We start from the raw sequence: 16,127 nt of genomic DNA, 5'->3' as shown, positions 1-16,127 counted from the left end.
GATGCGGCGGCACGCTCTGTCAACTTAAACCCCCCCCTCGAAGCCCCCCGCCCTCTTGAAACACGAAGGCCGATTAATGTCAAGGACTTTGGCTAAACATTGCACATGCAGATTAAAAACCGCGTGTCCGGATGCACTTTCGGCGGATATTTTCCCAGGTTTGCGGCCCTCCGCCGTTTAATGTAATCCCCCCCGACGTACTCCCCTAATGGATGTAATATTTACACTTATAGCGTAATGGCTTTAGCGTTTACGGGCAAGGCCGCGTTGGGCGTCGCGACAGCCGATTCATCAGCGAGTAAACGCGCAGAACCTCGGCAGCAATCCATCAATACGCTGGAAACATCATCTCAGGTAGGCAAATTAATCACTGCGAAGTTTGCATAATGCGAGACCCCCTCGACGCCCCTAAAAACTGCCTCCCACGGACGGACGGACGTTATGCGGCTTTTGGGGATGTTTACCTTTCGTAAGGTGCGGTGAATGCGCCGATTAGCCGATTGGACTCGTCGTCGTGTGGATTTCATTCTGAAAAAAAGATTGACGTAGGCTTTAGTAGTGGTCATTTGTGATATTTTTTTTTTTTTTACATGAAAAAATCTAGTAAATATTCTATTTTTACTTAGGACGAAAGTGAAAACAAAGAAGTAATTGTGATTTTTTTAAGGAGAGGTAAACTGTTTTTATTGGCCAGCAATTTGGAAAATGAAATATGACCCACAAAAGAAGGTTAAGTTCAGTCTACATTCTGTTGCATTTCTCAGATGTTACACTAGGTGGCGTTAATCTATTAAACAGCGCCTGTATATTATTTCCAATCATTGTAGTCATCATTTCTGTATTTTACTTTACATAGATAAACCTATAAATACAAATAAAATCTAATACGATAAATTGCATAACATCGTAATTTAAATTCTTAACTTCTTGTGGTTAATCAACATTTCTTCTTTGATTTTTAAAGTATTTCTCAGCACAATAAATAAATATATAGTATGCATTACTGTACTATAAATTTTAATTGCTATTAACAGCGCATGTAGTTAATAGCCAATGATTATTAAAATGCAGAAATGATTTTTTTAAAATACCTCTACATTATGTTGTTGCTGGTAGCCCTTATGAACTCATCTATACTTTCATCTGAACTTTTACTTAAAATATATAAGTTATAAAAAAACCTTTTCCTAGCTCCGCCCCTGACTTCAACATAAGCCGGCGTTTGGTCCGCACGATGATCGAAATAAGGCTTTTGAACGGCGAACCGCATTGATGAATGATTATCGGTGCGCGCCGCTACACAAAAAGCAACGCACACGTCCCATCCCGAAGGCACGGCGGCCAAAAAGAGCGGATTGAACGCCACTCTTGCATCTTTTCCGCTAATTAAGGTGCGTGAATATTCAATACGCACTCTTTTGGCTGCATTTCTCCAGATATGATTTTAGAATATAGGCATGGTAATGCGAAGCTCATTTGCATATCCCACAACACGTGGGAAAACAGCCCTCAACCAATGATGGAGCGTCCTGAGGGGATCGATTCTTCTGCACCACACGCAATCATCTAGTCATGTCGAATATATTCATATACCTCAAAATGATGAGAAAACTCCAAAGGGATTCACACACAGTTAAAAAAAATAATATCATATACGGTTCACAAAATGAATGAATGTATATATATATATATTTTTTTTTTAAAGGATCAAGCTATAGTTTTTAAAAAGATGAATGAATATTATTGATATTTCATTAGGTTAGAGCCATTGTTAATCAACTATCTAAATGAAATAATGTAAAAATAACAGAATATGAGCAATTATTATCATTCGAAAACCATATAAATGATTAATTAACGGTTTAATTTACTGATTTATTCATTTTCCGAGCCGCTTATCCTCACGAGGGTCGCGGAGGGTGTTGGAGCTAATTCCACCTTAAATGAGTAGTAATAAAATCTATTTTTATTTTTCATTATTTTTTAAAATATTTTTTTATATTATTTATATTTATTATATATTTGTATTATTATTTTTATTATTATTTTTATTATTTATTTATTTATATTAATTATCAAGACATTCCCCGAATACGGGATGAAATAAAGTTCTAATCTAATCTAATTAATATTAATCAGTCAGTGCTTTATGCGAAGAAAAACAACTTTTTCCTTCTTCTTCTGGATCTTAACTAGCTTACGTCACGTCAAAACCACCCGGCGCCCTCTAGTGGTAAAGATTTAAAGTGCACACGTATCTTGTACGTTTGCTTTCAATTCGAGACAAAAACGACTGCGTGAAAACATCACAACTTAAAGCACCACACCGACCAAGAAGCTGTTGAACTATATATCGACCTTTCGATCCCCGCCGACTCCAAAATATGGGACATCTCACGCCGTCAACGGCGTTGACTGAGTGACCAAACCGCGATGCCCTTTGCTACCCAGCCGCCTCCGCTGCTACTTTATAATAAACACAATCCCATTGATTGGCAAAGATCAATAAAGGTCTCGTCTGGAGAGCCAACGACGTGGAGGCGCTCCTCATATTTGGGACTCTTGCCGCCATTTATCAGTTTTATCGCTTTCTTGTCTAGTCAACTGTTGCCGTCACCCCTCACCTGGCTCCCCGCGAACGTGGCGGTCGGTCCTGCAGTCGGACCTCCAGCCGGGCGCCGCAAATGATTGACATTTTGTCGCCAATAAGCGCAGATAAATCGGGAGCGACGGGTCGGACAGATACGTTGCGGTTCCCCATTGCTAACGTTCTACCCGACGCTTGACTTGCGGGCTTTTTATTTGACTTACGTAAGGCTGTTTTTAATAGAGGTTGTAGAATATTTTCCTTTTTTCCGATGCTTCTGATATTTTGGTGATGAAATGGTTAGGTTGACGCAGACAAGTTTATTCAGATTAAGAGTGCGATCGGAATAAAAATGCTTGTTGCACACAACATATGCTAACCTGATCGAGCCATTTCAATCAAGATACTAATTTGAACGGGAGGGGTTCATTTAAATGATCTGATCGGAAACTGAAAAAAATGCGCGAAATAATGCGGACATTAAAAGTACAAATGGATGGCGCAAAACTTGACCAAGACAAATTTTACTCCACATTTCCAGCAGGGCCGGATTTTGCTTTGGGCAATGTGGGGGACTGCTCAGGGTGCACTCTATGTGGGGGTGGCCATCTTTAAAAGTTACATTACCAGTTGTCTTGACTATTATTTCTCATTTTTACATCAAGTTTATGGCGTAGATCATTTGCTCTGCAGTGGACTTTGCAGAGGGCTCACTGCCTCCCCCTAGCATCAATAAAGCGTCACTGCATGCAGTCTAAATTATTTTTCTTACTGTATCAAATTTGTTATGATGATGTCATTGATGATTACGCATCAGAGGGCCGGAAAAGTCCCGTTTTAAAACACAATTTAATGCCAACTATAGAAAGGGTGAAAGTTATTTAAAACAGCTGCTACAGTATAAGCACTGAATATATTTTAAATATTTTAATTTATTCCATTTTCCATTGGTGTTTATACTGTATATGGATATTCTTACTCTTCTATTGGGTAAAAATTAGTGGCTGAACTTTGACTATACAAAGGAATACGTATCTTTGTATTTAAACATGTATTTGATAAATATCGGTCCCAGTCAAAACGGATTGGACATCTATCCCAGTCAATGGCGGCCAAGTCGACCCGAAGGTCCGCGTCGCCGATGACGCGGGCGGCTCCCATCGATCGTGCGCGCGAGCGTCCCTAATTTTGCACTTGTTGGCGTTTCCGATCAATGTTGCCAGCCAGCACTTTCGCCGTCCAATTAATCAAAATTGTTGACGTACCATCGGGAGAAACCAAGGCCTCATATTGCGTGGGGGTGGGAAGCGTATCCATATGGGATTGGAATCCATTTTGATACTTTACTTCAATGTAATCAGCTTTTGGGGCGGAGAGTTTGATTTTATGAGCTGATTGTCACGAAAGGACAAAAGATTTTGCCATCGGGTGGCCCCCCAAAAAAACAAAAAAATACAGTGGTACCTCGACATACGAGAAATTTGAGATACGAGTAAATTTTTTAGCAAATATTTATCTTGAGATATGAGACAAATTTTAATATATGATCATACAGCGGACGCTTTTTTGCATGTATTTTTTCCTATTAGTCAGTGCGAATGGCGGAGCTCATTCGCTAATACGAGAGGAGTATATACCACTTCTCGTCGGCAAGTGGTCGTGCGTTATCCTATTGTGAGGACATTTGTTTACATCATTTTGGGAATATTTTGAAGGGAATACAAAAGCAAACAACCTTTGATAGGTTGCATCTGAAAGTCAGGGTGGAGGCGGGGCCAATAGAGCCAACCCGGAAGAAGAAAGGTATCAAACTTTAATACAAAATTAGAATTAAGTTTAGTGTAAGGTTAGATTTAACTTATTTTTGAGTGTGTCTGCATCGTCATCCAAGTTCCTTTAAATTAGTTTTTGTTATGTTACGAGCGCGTTGCCGTGCAAAAAGTGCTGTACAATATTTTCGAATGATGACTGCCAATCCCTTCCAATCAAAACGCATCAAAAAATAATTTACTGTGATCTCGACAATTACGACTAATGTTCCTCCACTTACGAATTGGACAAATGTTGAAAAATTGAAGGAATGAAATGTAAAAACTCCAGATGGCCCATTTGAAGTGATACCATATGAAAGGTTATCCCTCATTGCGGCGTTTTCCCACCCCCCAAAAATAAAGCCCGCTAATTCATTCCACTTTCCCCCCTTAGAAAGTGGCGATAATGCACATATTTAAAAAGCGGCAGGCGGCCAAGATTGATGGCGGCGAGGTCGAGCGGCGCGTTGGCCCGCTGTCCCTGACGCGTCATAACGCCACTTTAGGGCCAATGATGCTAATAATACATCTTGGTGACACGTTTTGATTACAGCCGCAATATGTCACGGAGCTGCACGTCGATGTGCTTACTGGGCGGAATCGGGTACGCCGTCTTCCCGTGGAAAGTTTCGTTTGGAAAGTACTTCTTCCAGAAACCAGGGCTAAAACAAATTAAAAATATTTTTATAGTAATATAATAGAAACCAATTTCGGGTGTTCCCCGACTACTGCCCATAGTTGGCTGGGATAGGCTCCAGCACCCCCGTGATAACATAACATAATAAATAATAAAATAATTATTTAAAATAAATCAATTATGTATTAAAAAAACTGCAAATATTACATATTACTTAAAACAATTTTTAAAAATAAATCACTTATGTATAACAAAACTGCAAATATTACATATTATTTACTTTAAATAATTATTTAAAATAAATCAATTATGTATAAAAAACTGCAAATATTACATATTACTTACTTGAAATAATTATTTAAAATGAATTAATTACATTAATCATAAATCAATTAATCATCTGAAGTCTGGCCTTTGTGTATAAATGTCCTTTTTTTCATTAAATTAGATTATTAGAATTTTACTTTGAAAAATTGAAAGTTTATAGGAAAAACAACAGCACTGAAAAAAAACAACTATTTTCAGTTCTCCTTGTAACATCTCTTCTTTTAAATACAAATCATTGTTTAAAAAAAAAAAACTATTTTTTGCAGTCTTTGGCCATGTGTCCTCATTAAATTTCACAATATGCTGCACAGCTGTGAAAAGCTTCGAGTATTCCTCAGCGTGACTTACTTTAAAAAGCACACATTGGAGCACATTCAATATTGTCGTGTCCTGGCGTGTGATTAGAAAGGATTTGGCGGCGCATTTCATGTTAGCATCCCATTACGTATACAATTTAACCATTGCGTAATCATCACAAAGATTGTACACTATTACGATCAAATCGATAAAGTCGGGCGACGAGACCCGGATCGAATACAACCTAGCCGAAAGAATCTTTTTAGATAAAGTCCCCCAAAAAAACAATTTCAGTTTTCCAATGCGTACGAGTGAAGAAAAACGTAAATAAATAAATCTTTTTCGGTAGTGTGCAGACATGTTTAAATGCCGATACTAGATTACCCAATCAAATTTGATTACCTCACATTGTCCGTTTGCAGTTAATATTTCTACTTAAAAAAAGGAAATTTACTTACTTGATGGGTGCGTAAAAGTTGGAGGTCATTGTCGTCTTGCTAGCGTCTACAGGTGACGTCCTAGAAAAAAAATAAAAAAATAAAAAAGTCAGTTGAGGACTCCGACGTGCCAGCATAAAATATCAGACTAAACCACACAAGTAAAGGTGACTTTTTTAAAACTTAATTTATCTTAGACTAATTATGGATCCCCAAAATGGGTTATACAGTGGTACCTCAACATACGAGTACCTCAACATACGAGTACCTCAACATCCGAGCAATTTGAGATACAAGTAAAATTTTGAGCAAATATTTATCTTAAGATACAAGACAAAAGCAAACAACCCTCGATAGGTTGAATCTGAAATTCAGGGTGGAGGCGGGGCCAATAGAGCCAAGAAAAGTATCAAAATGTAAAACAAAATTAGAATTAAGTTTAGTGTAAAGTTAGATTCAATTTATTTTTGAGTGTCTGCATCGTAATCCAAGTTCATTTAAATTTGTTTATGTTATGTTACGAGCGCGTTGCCGTGCAAAAACTCAATTGATCATAGACTAATTATGGATCCCCCAAAATAGGTTATACAAACTTCTGCCATAGCGAAAACAAGAAAACTTGTGTTTCCCAGTGTCATCCATTAAATGATTTGCCCCCACAAGTCAGACTGCGGTAAATTTGACAGTACTTCCTCGCAATTCGACTACAGAGAATGTTGAAAAGTGGATTTAGGCGGACAGTGGATCCGACGGCAGGCAGGCAGGCAGGCTGCCCGTCAGCGTTAGCGAGCGCAATATTGAGGCGACATCCCACTAGAAGCCTCCGAGTGTCCTCAAGGACTAAAAAGGCAAGTAATATGAAGTTTTCCAGGCTTTTATTGCTCCTGCGTCTCGCCTTGACAGCACCGTGATTCATTTCCTCGCTGCCTGAAAGGCGGGAAATGAATAGAAAGCGGATGGTTTCCTCACATGTTAAACGCTTGATGTTTCATGTAGAATTGATCAATTTTTTTTTACCTTTATAAGGCACTCATTTATCCCATTGGCTGGCATTGACGTCCAATCCATGTTGACTGGGAAAGTCGAACGGTGGTTCCACGAGGTTAAAGGTCAAGAAAAAAAATTGTAACCCTTTCACGCACGAATTATATATATATTTTTAAATTGTAACCCTTTCATGTACGAATTATGTTTTTTTTAACCCTTAAAATTCCAATCTATGTTTATTTATGATTGGAATATAATGTTTAAATGATGAATAATTCCTCAAGTGCTTTATAAAGGGTCAAAGGTCAACTTTCGATCTGCTGTCCTTTAAAATGAAATTTGTCATTTTTAATTTTTTAACCCTTAAATTTCCAATCTGTTTATGTATTATTGAAATATAATTTTTACATGAGTACAAAGTAGTCACCTGCTATATCGAGGGTCAAAGGTCAACTTTCGATCTGCTATCTACTGTAATGATCGCTGTCCATTAAAATAAAATTTGTCATTTTTAATTAGTTTAACCCTTAAATTTCCAATCTATATTTATGTATGATTGAAATATAATTTTTTACATGAGTCAAAAGTAGTCACCCTACTATATCGAGGGTCAAAGGTCAACTTTTGAACTACTGTCTACTTAGTGACCGCTGTCCCTTAAAATTAAATTTGTTATTTTTATTTTTTTAACCCTTAAATTTCCAATCTATGATTATGTATGATTGAAATAGAATTTTTAAATGAGTAAAAAATAGTCACCAACTATATCGTGGGTCAAAGGTTAACTTTCGATATGCTGTGTACTTAGTGACCGCTGTCCATTAAAATGAAATTTTGTCATTTTTAATCCCTGTGAATCGCAGGGGATGAAAAAAATAAAAAATAAAATCCTCCTGGTTATTTTGAAAAAAATGGCAAATAAACAAGAAGTATAGGTGACTTAAATGTCTCCATACATTTTCATGGGGGATAGCATTAGCGGCGTGATTTTAATGGCTTCAGACAAGCGTGGGCCGAGCTGGGGAGGGGGTCCGTGACGGTGGGTTTGGTCCCAGCCGTCAGGCGGTCTCCCGGCGGGTGAGCCGGCCGACTCTTTCTTTCGGGGTGCCGTGGGCCTTGCTGGGATATGGACTTTTGCACATGTGCTACAAAAAGTCACCTCTGGACCTCCTGAGGCGACACCGTGCTCATATTGGAGTTCTGATCATGTTACGGGTGGACAATTTTGCAGAAGAGTCGACTTCTATTGACTTCCGTGAGCATGCCATTTTGAAATAATAAAATAATAATGTAAAAATATGGCACAGCAAGATTTTTAGTCGCAAAGCATAAATCTTTTTCTATGTACTTTTTATAGTGTAAATATTTGTCATGGCTCTCTTATCAAGTAAAAATACACAAAAATATACAAACATATTTTCCTAATATACTCAATAAGAGAATTCTCTAAATATTTTAACTAGCAACATTTAACAAGGTAACACTTTTTAGCGAAAATACCAATTCATCATTGCAATTTTTTTCTTTTAAAAATGCCTCTTATTCTAAAAAGTACAGTAATCCCTCGAATATGGCAGATAATGTAGCCCAAACATGGCCGCGACAATTGAAAAATCGCTAAGTAGATCCGCCCTATTATTATTGTATTTTTAAAAAAATATATAAATAATATAACCTAAGGAACATTATCCCCACAAATAAATGTGACTTAAAAATGTTATTGTATTAATAAAAAAAAAATTCTTGAAAAAATGCAAACATTTTGAAAGAAATATAATCTCACCAAAACCTCATTTGACCACCCACACGACTCACTTCCCTTAATCCCAGATTTTGCACTTCCTGGACCTCTTCACAAGTTCTAATTTCATTAAATGAAATGACACGAGACGACTCCACACCGTTTGAATTTGCGACGACGGGGGGATTACACGTGAGCTGGCCCGCTGCCCAAACCTTCCAAAAACGGGCAACATCGGGATTAGCGCGCAAAAACGAATGAAGGCGGACGCAACAAAATCCTTTCCTGAACATTACAAGACCGACGGCAGCGACCCAAGATCCGGCACTCCGGCGGCCCGCTGCTAAGCCATATGGGCAAGGGGGGACTTTTTCGCGGCGGTCCGTGTTTGGCAGCCATGGCCGAGCCCGTTTTCTGCTGCTTTTTCATTATCGAGGAATAAATAGAAGAAGATAACGCGGGAGTGGCCCTGTTGTGTCATCGCCGTTTAGACAGATGGCCGCCGCTCGTAAGAGACTTGGGCCGAGGCCGGCGCCAGCTAATCGCTAAAGTGCAAATCGGAGAGGTGTAAACTTCACGTGGGTACAAAAATGGCCGCTTTTGGCGATTTGGTTTTCGTAAACCAGACCAAGGCGACGTCTATCGGCGTCATTATCTTATATCAGATCAACTTTTCAAATTGCATTGCACCCAAATTAGACATTTTGATTGATGGGGTCACTTTCTGTTCAGTAACCCAGAATTAATAAGGCCTGAAAATCCACAGAAGGTGACCCAGACATGCACATAAATCAACAGATATGACCAAAAAATCCAAAAGATAAAATCTAAAATGCCCCCAAATTAACTCATTGACAGCCACAGACGTCCAATCTGTTCGAAGTGGGAGGGATGGCAATAAAGGAGTGAATGTTCCTTTCAATTCAACAAAAACTTGCTTATCTGGTTATTAGTTGGACAATTGTTATTCAATGTTGTTCATTGTAGATGGTAGAATAATTCCCTAACTTTTGTATCGAAAATCATAACCGCGAGCCAAGAAATTTCCCAAATACGGGATGAAATAAAATTCTAATCTAATTTAAATCTAAAATAAATAACAATGTGCAATATTTTAGAATTTACCTTGCCAGGATGTGACCTTTTATATTTTTATATTACTTATTTATGTTTTTTTTTACTGGGAAAACGCACTTTGTGGAGTAGCACCACCAATTTCGTTATACACAGCTTTGTATGATAACAATAAAGGCTTTTGATTTGATTTAATTGATTTGATTTGATATTTCACCACATTTCTTATCATTTGCAGCTTTGCCCGAAGTTTGGACACCCCGCGCTTTGTGCACGAATGACAAGGAGTCTGCTTGATGATGAATTAAAGGGACATTTTTGCATACTGAAAGAGGCGACCGCGGTTCTGGTTTTGGCTCCCCGGCTGGTTTCTGGAAGCACCTGAGAGTATCGCAAGCGGAACCAGGCCAGGTCTTGGGGGAGATATCCTCCAAAAGGAATGCCAGAAGAGGGCAACTGGCACCGAGGCCACCATCTGCCGTCTGTCAACCGGGGCGCCCCCCAAAGACGGACCCGAATCGGCGCCGGGATTACGTAGCGAGAGCCGCCAATAACGGCGAAGGCGCAATAAAGCCGTCGGCATTAATGGGAAGGCGCCGTGCTATGTGGTACACGGTCGATTGGTCGCCGATCTTTTGGTCGCCGGTCTTTTGGGCGCGCGGAAGGTAGATGATAATTACCATTTAAATCGTTGCTTAAATTCCCTAAATACAAACTGCAAATTACTATTTAGTCCTACTTAATGCCCTAGTCATTATTAGGCTAAAGAAAAGCTCCAAATTTCCCGGACTTTTATTGTTTTTTGTTGGGGAACTTTTTTTAGACACTTTTTCATGATCAATATATTAAATAAAAAACAATACAATAACCTACGCAGTATTATACATAAAGAGCTAGCAAACCATTTGCAACAATGCTTTAAAACTGCGCAAAAAATACATTGGAGGAAAAGGAAAGGCAACTTGACTTAAAACTTTGGCGGAGTTAAAACAGCTTTTTTTTTAAAAGATATTTTCTAGTATTCAATCATTGGTTGCCATTGATTCAAAATGTTTACTTTATCATTTATGACTGCAATAACTAAATGAATATCACCCCCAGCAACACTTTGCCTTACATGTACTTCATAAAAAAATCAAATCTCATTATACTTGTATAATGACAATAGAAGCATTCAATTCAATATCCCAATTAATTACCATGTAAAAAAATATTTTTTAGACTATTAAATTTCCCTTGAGAAAAAAAACTACTGCTTGCTTAGAGTTTAGTTGACTTCACAGAATTGTGACGGACCGTATTTCATATAAATTTAAAGGAAACAAGAAAAACTATTTTTTTGTACAAAGCAATCAAAATGATGACATACTGTCCAGGTCTCGGAAGGCTTTTGATTGGTCTCTAAGTGGGCAAAATGACAGGTTTGCATGTGACAACGTGAACGGAGGAGCGAGAACTGTCAGGCCTCTGCCAAGCCTGCAAAACTTTGGCGACTGTTTTTGTACGGCGGCGACACGTCGTCTCGTCATTCTGACACCGGTCTGATCACGATAAGCGCCGTAATGAGGCATTTCTCCGAAGGGTATTAAGATGGCATCTTCATCTTTTGGCAGACGAGCCCGTGACGAGCGGCGGGTGTCTAATTAGGGGACGGCGGCGATCCCGCCGGCTCGTCCGTTTGGAGAACGGGGCGAGTAGTTTTTCATTGCTCTACGTTTGTTTTTCTAATTGGATCATACGGCACAGCACCACAAAGTCAATTTAGAATGAAAGAAGGCCACAAAGTCAATTTAGAATGAAAGAAAGCCAATTTTGACAACGACAAAAAACATAAATCAATTCACTAAATTATCATGCCTTACTTTTCTGAGCTTCATTCAGCAAAATGTTAGACGCCGGCAAACTCTCACCATAGTTACAGTGAAGCTAAGGGCTATATAGTATAGGACTTGTGTATTTGTTTATTTGTGTCTTTATTTATTTATGTCTTTATTTATTTATGTCTTTATTCATTTGTGTCTTTATTTATTTGTTTATGTATGTCTTTATTCATTTGTATATTTGTGTATTTATTTATTTGTTTATGTATTTATTTATTTATGTATTTAGTAATTTATTAACTTTTTTATTACCCATTTATTTATGTCTAAAATGTCATTTGCTGTGTCTGTATTCTCACCCTCTTGCTACTTGTGTATTTATGTATTTATTTATTTATTTATGTATTTATTTATTAATGAATTAACTTTTTAATTACCTATTTATTTATGTCTAAAATGTCTTTTGCTGTGTCTGTATTCTCACCCTCTTGCTACTGTGACAGTGAAATTCCCCGATTACAGGATGAATAAAGTTATCTAATCTAATCTAAACATACATAGATACAACCCCATGAAAAGGGTAGGAAATTTAATAGCATGATTAAAAGTGCCAATAAAAGCAGATTAGAACATCTCAAATCTATGTGGTGTTAATTCAGGGGCATCCAATTTTTTTCGGAAAAGGAAACGGTCACAACTTGAAAATCGGGTAAAACTAAAAAAAAAATACAAAAATATTGGAAAGTAATTACCTTACTGGTTGCCATTGATGGTGAAAGACGTCTAGTCCATTTCGATAACTGATTGGGAAAAAAAAAAAAAAAAAAAAAGTCAGCCATAATCAAGAGCACTTTATCAAATTTAAAAATAAATGTATTCATGTAAAACAAAACACTGAAATTCCTACATTGACGGAAATGATTGACAGGCTCGTTTACACTGAGAAAATGTAATAGGTTGTATTTCAGATTCTTTTGGGGAATATGATATATTTTCATAATTTACCTTTAGACACGCCTGTTCTAACTGCATTATGTTACTGATATATCATAAATGAACTCATTCACGATGACTGATTTTCATGCAAACCATTTTTGATCGGCGTCGACAGCACTAAAACATGACAAATACATATATATATTTAAAAAAAAGATGTGATTTTTGCATGCACGATTTACTCGCAGCTACTTATTTAGCTCCAGCGCTATCATAGCAAGGTTAAAATTCATGTCCTGATCCGCACACAACAAGCCAGGTGGGAGCAATCCAGCTCTTTTGGCCCCACTTTTGATGAGCTCCCACCGCGTCTATTATTAACCTCTTTTTTCTTCCCTATTTACATTGCTTTTTATATTCTTCCGCCACAAGAAAATAACACGCCGCCTCCCAAGCATCCCATTTTCAAGCATTTCCTTTTTTTATTTCCGAAACTCCAGCAGCAGCAGCAACAGCACGCCGTTCCGACTCGTTATCGTTTCACTCGCTCGTAGCATATCAATGCTAAAAGTGGGGGGAAATTAGCATGCCAGGTTGAGTAGCAAATTTGCTATTCACCTCTGGGTCACTCCGCTTGGAAACACATGAGGGCAGGCTATTAGTGTGGAGGGGAAGATGGCTTCAAATTTTAATCTAAAGCATATATATATACTGTATGTGTAGTGTGTTTAACGCAATAGTCCAATTTATGGAATTCAATAAGTAAGTCAGAGCAAAATATATATATATATATGTATACATATATGTATATATGTATACATATATACATATATATACATATATACATATATATGTACATACATATATACATATATATACACACATATATGTACATATATGTATATATGTATGTGTATGTATATATAAAAAAATATATATATATGTATATATATACATACATATATATACATATATACAAACATATATATACACATACATATTTATACATACATATACATATATATAAATATATATACACATACATATACACATACATATATATATACGTACATATATATATATGTACATACATATATATATATATGTACATATATATATACACATATATATACATATATACACACATATATACATACATATATACATACATATATATGTACATATATATATATGTACATACATATATATATACATACATATATATACATACATATATATACATATATATACATTCATATATATATATATACACATACAGATATATGTACATACATATATATATACATACATATATATGTACATACATATATATATATATATACATATATACATACATACATATATACATACATACATATATACATATATACATACATATATACATATATACATATATATATATGGTACCTCTCAATATTTTGTTTTACATACACACATTGTTATAAAAAAAGTCATCCAATTTGATGAATTGAGCTATTTTAATTGTGACTTGTTTGCAATCACTTTACATGTTTTCATTGTTCAGCAAAGTTTGTTTCGGTCGTGTGAATCTATAAACTTTGTATTATCCAAATACTTTTACATTATTTTGTCGCCCTTAGTACCTTTATTGCCATTGACAGTTATAGACATGAAAATCAATTTCCAGTGGGAAGGCTGGCATTGAGTGACCACGTCCCACCTCGCCAAAACTGATCGGACAACCATCGCCGTCGGCATTTATGAGGAAACTTCTACGTTCCCCAACTATTTTCTTCTTTCCATTAACGGAACCCCAGTCAAATCCAACCCGGAGCATTTTCCTCCACCCACATTCTTCCACCTATTTGGTTCAAATCTTCGTTTTTAAAAATTCTCAAGAGGTCCACTGGAAAGCGCCCCCTCACTGACGGCTGCCAAATTAGCAATTCAGATAAGGAAACGTTGGGGGGGGGGGGTGCCGGAGCTCAAGTTGGAGCCTCGGAACCCCCGATCCAAAGTGTGACCTTTCCCCGCCTCCTTCCGGCAAACTCTGGGGATCGAAAATAATTCCGAGATAACGTCGGACCTGGTGGCGGCCATCTTTTGAATAAAGAGCGGCGCTACTAAGCGAGCGCGGCTACGCGTGGACGTCGCCCAAAGGTTAATGAATGCCCGACGAAGCCCCCGACCCACTTTGGCCCTTTGTGTATTCAGCTTTCGCCCTCGCTCGCGATCTAGCGTACTCTCCGAAAGCTTCATTAATATTTCATAACGGGCCTCGGCAGCGGGTCAAAACTCTTACGTGGAACTTACTACTCGACGGAGATCGGGGGGGCGCCGACGCCGACGTCACGGGGTAAAGCGTTTGACGTGGGAGAGGTCCGTAACCCGGGGGTGACATGTGGGCAATTTTAGGAGAAATGACACGAGTCCTAAAAGTGGCCAGGAGAAAGTATACCGTAATTTCCCACATTTATCGAAGCAATTTTAGCCCATTAAAGTGTCACTTAAAGAAGTATATACTTTCTTTTTAGTTTTGTTTTCGTCCACTATAACTATGTTTGTAACTCAAATCCCCTACAAGAATCGGAATTCTTAGAGAAATCATTTAAAAAATGATCGTATTTTTTTTTGCAGACATGAACTGAAAAGAAAAAAATAAATGTAGACATGAAAAAAACGGGTTAGGACTGTTAAGAAAAAAAACGAATCCATTGGAATAAATTCAACTTCTTTAATTGCAAAGCAATATGTTTTTTTTCATTTTATTTTGAAAGGGTTATCGTACGGAATAGCATTTCATAGAATAGGTGTCAAAAAATAATGACCTGAGCAAACACCTAAAAGATCTGAAGCAGATTGTCAAATTTGGACTATTTTTAGTCATTTTTAGTTTGAATTCAATTCTTGAATTTTATTTCACTGCATCCATTTAAATTCGGGAGGCCTCAAAAAATGCCTTTTACATCGCCAGCTCGGTAGAAGAAACAATTTGACAATGGCTAAACCCAATGGACGGCGCCGAAACGACGTTTAGACAAAAACTGAATAATGTCCCACATTGGGCGAATGAATGAAATCAATAAAATCCGATGTCAATGAACGAGGCAAGCGTCAGTACTCAAGCGCTCTCTCTCTCTCTCGCAATATCAATTGGCCAATAATTTCCCAGCGCATCCTCTCCACTCGCAGCCTTTTTGTCACATCTCTTAGCGATTAAACGGGTCGATTTCTGCTCTCCGTGGGTGATTAATCCCACGGGGTTAAGAGATTAGGAGGAAAAAGAGAGCGGCGGCACTGAGAAAAAAAGGAGGCCTTCTTAATAGATTCACCCCATTCATGGGGCTAATGAGATTGGATTACAGGAGATGAAGAGGAAAACACACGCGTGGGGGCGGAGAGATGAGAAGTGACCCCTGATTGGAGGTGGGATCACACCTCGGAGAGTTTGCTTTTAGCAAGTCCCAGCCTGTCGTGACTCACCGGTTTGG

At 37.7% G+C, this 16,127-nt stretch overlaps 1 protein-coding gene and 1 long non-coding RNA gene across 4 annotated transcripts in view; one reads left to right on the top strand and one right to left on the bottom strand.

The window, feature by feature from the left end:
* LOC144088027 (uncharacterized) overlaps positions 1–16,127 on the bottom strand; it is a 162,465-nt gene that overhangs the window by 31,747 nt on the left and 114,591 nt on the right. For 2 of the 3 annotated variants that reach the window (XM_077618218.1, XM_077618219.1), the window contains 3 exons: positions 12,471–12,518; positions 6,118–6,177; positions 465–528 (listed from right to left, as the gene is read on the bottom strand). The gene's annotated coding sequence lies outside the window, so the exon portion shown is untranslated. The remainder of the gene's footprint in view (positions 1–464; positions 529–6,117; positions 6,178–12,470; positions 12,519–16,127) is intronic. The other variant, XM_077618220.1, reaches the window with a different exon arrangement.
* On the top strand, positions 97–10,469 carry LOC144088030 (uncharacterized). Its single transcript, XR_013304795.1, has 3 exons — positions 97–158; positions 234–354; positions 10,137–10,469. It is a non-coding gene; the product is annotated as an uncharacterized LOC144088030 (long non-coding RNA).

The sequence above is a fragment of the Stigmatopora argus genome, chromosome 14, assembly GCF_051989625.1.
Source record: "Stigmatopora argus isolate UIUO_Sarg chromosome 14, RoL_Sarg_1.0, whole genome shotgun sequence".
Classification (NCBI taxonomy): domain Eukaryota; kingdom Metazoa; phylum Chordata; class Actinopteri; order Syngnathiformes; family Syngnathidae; genus Stigmatopora; species Stigmatopora argus.
This window is presented reverse-complemented; position numbering and strand designations above follow the sequence as displayed.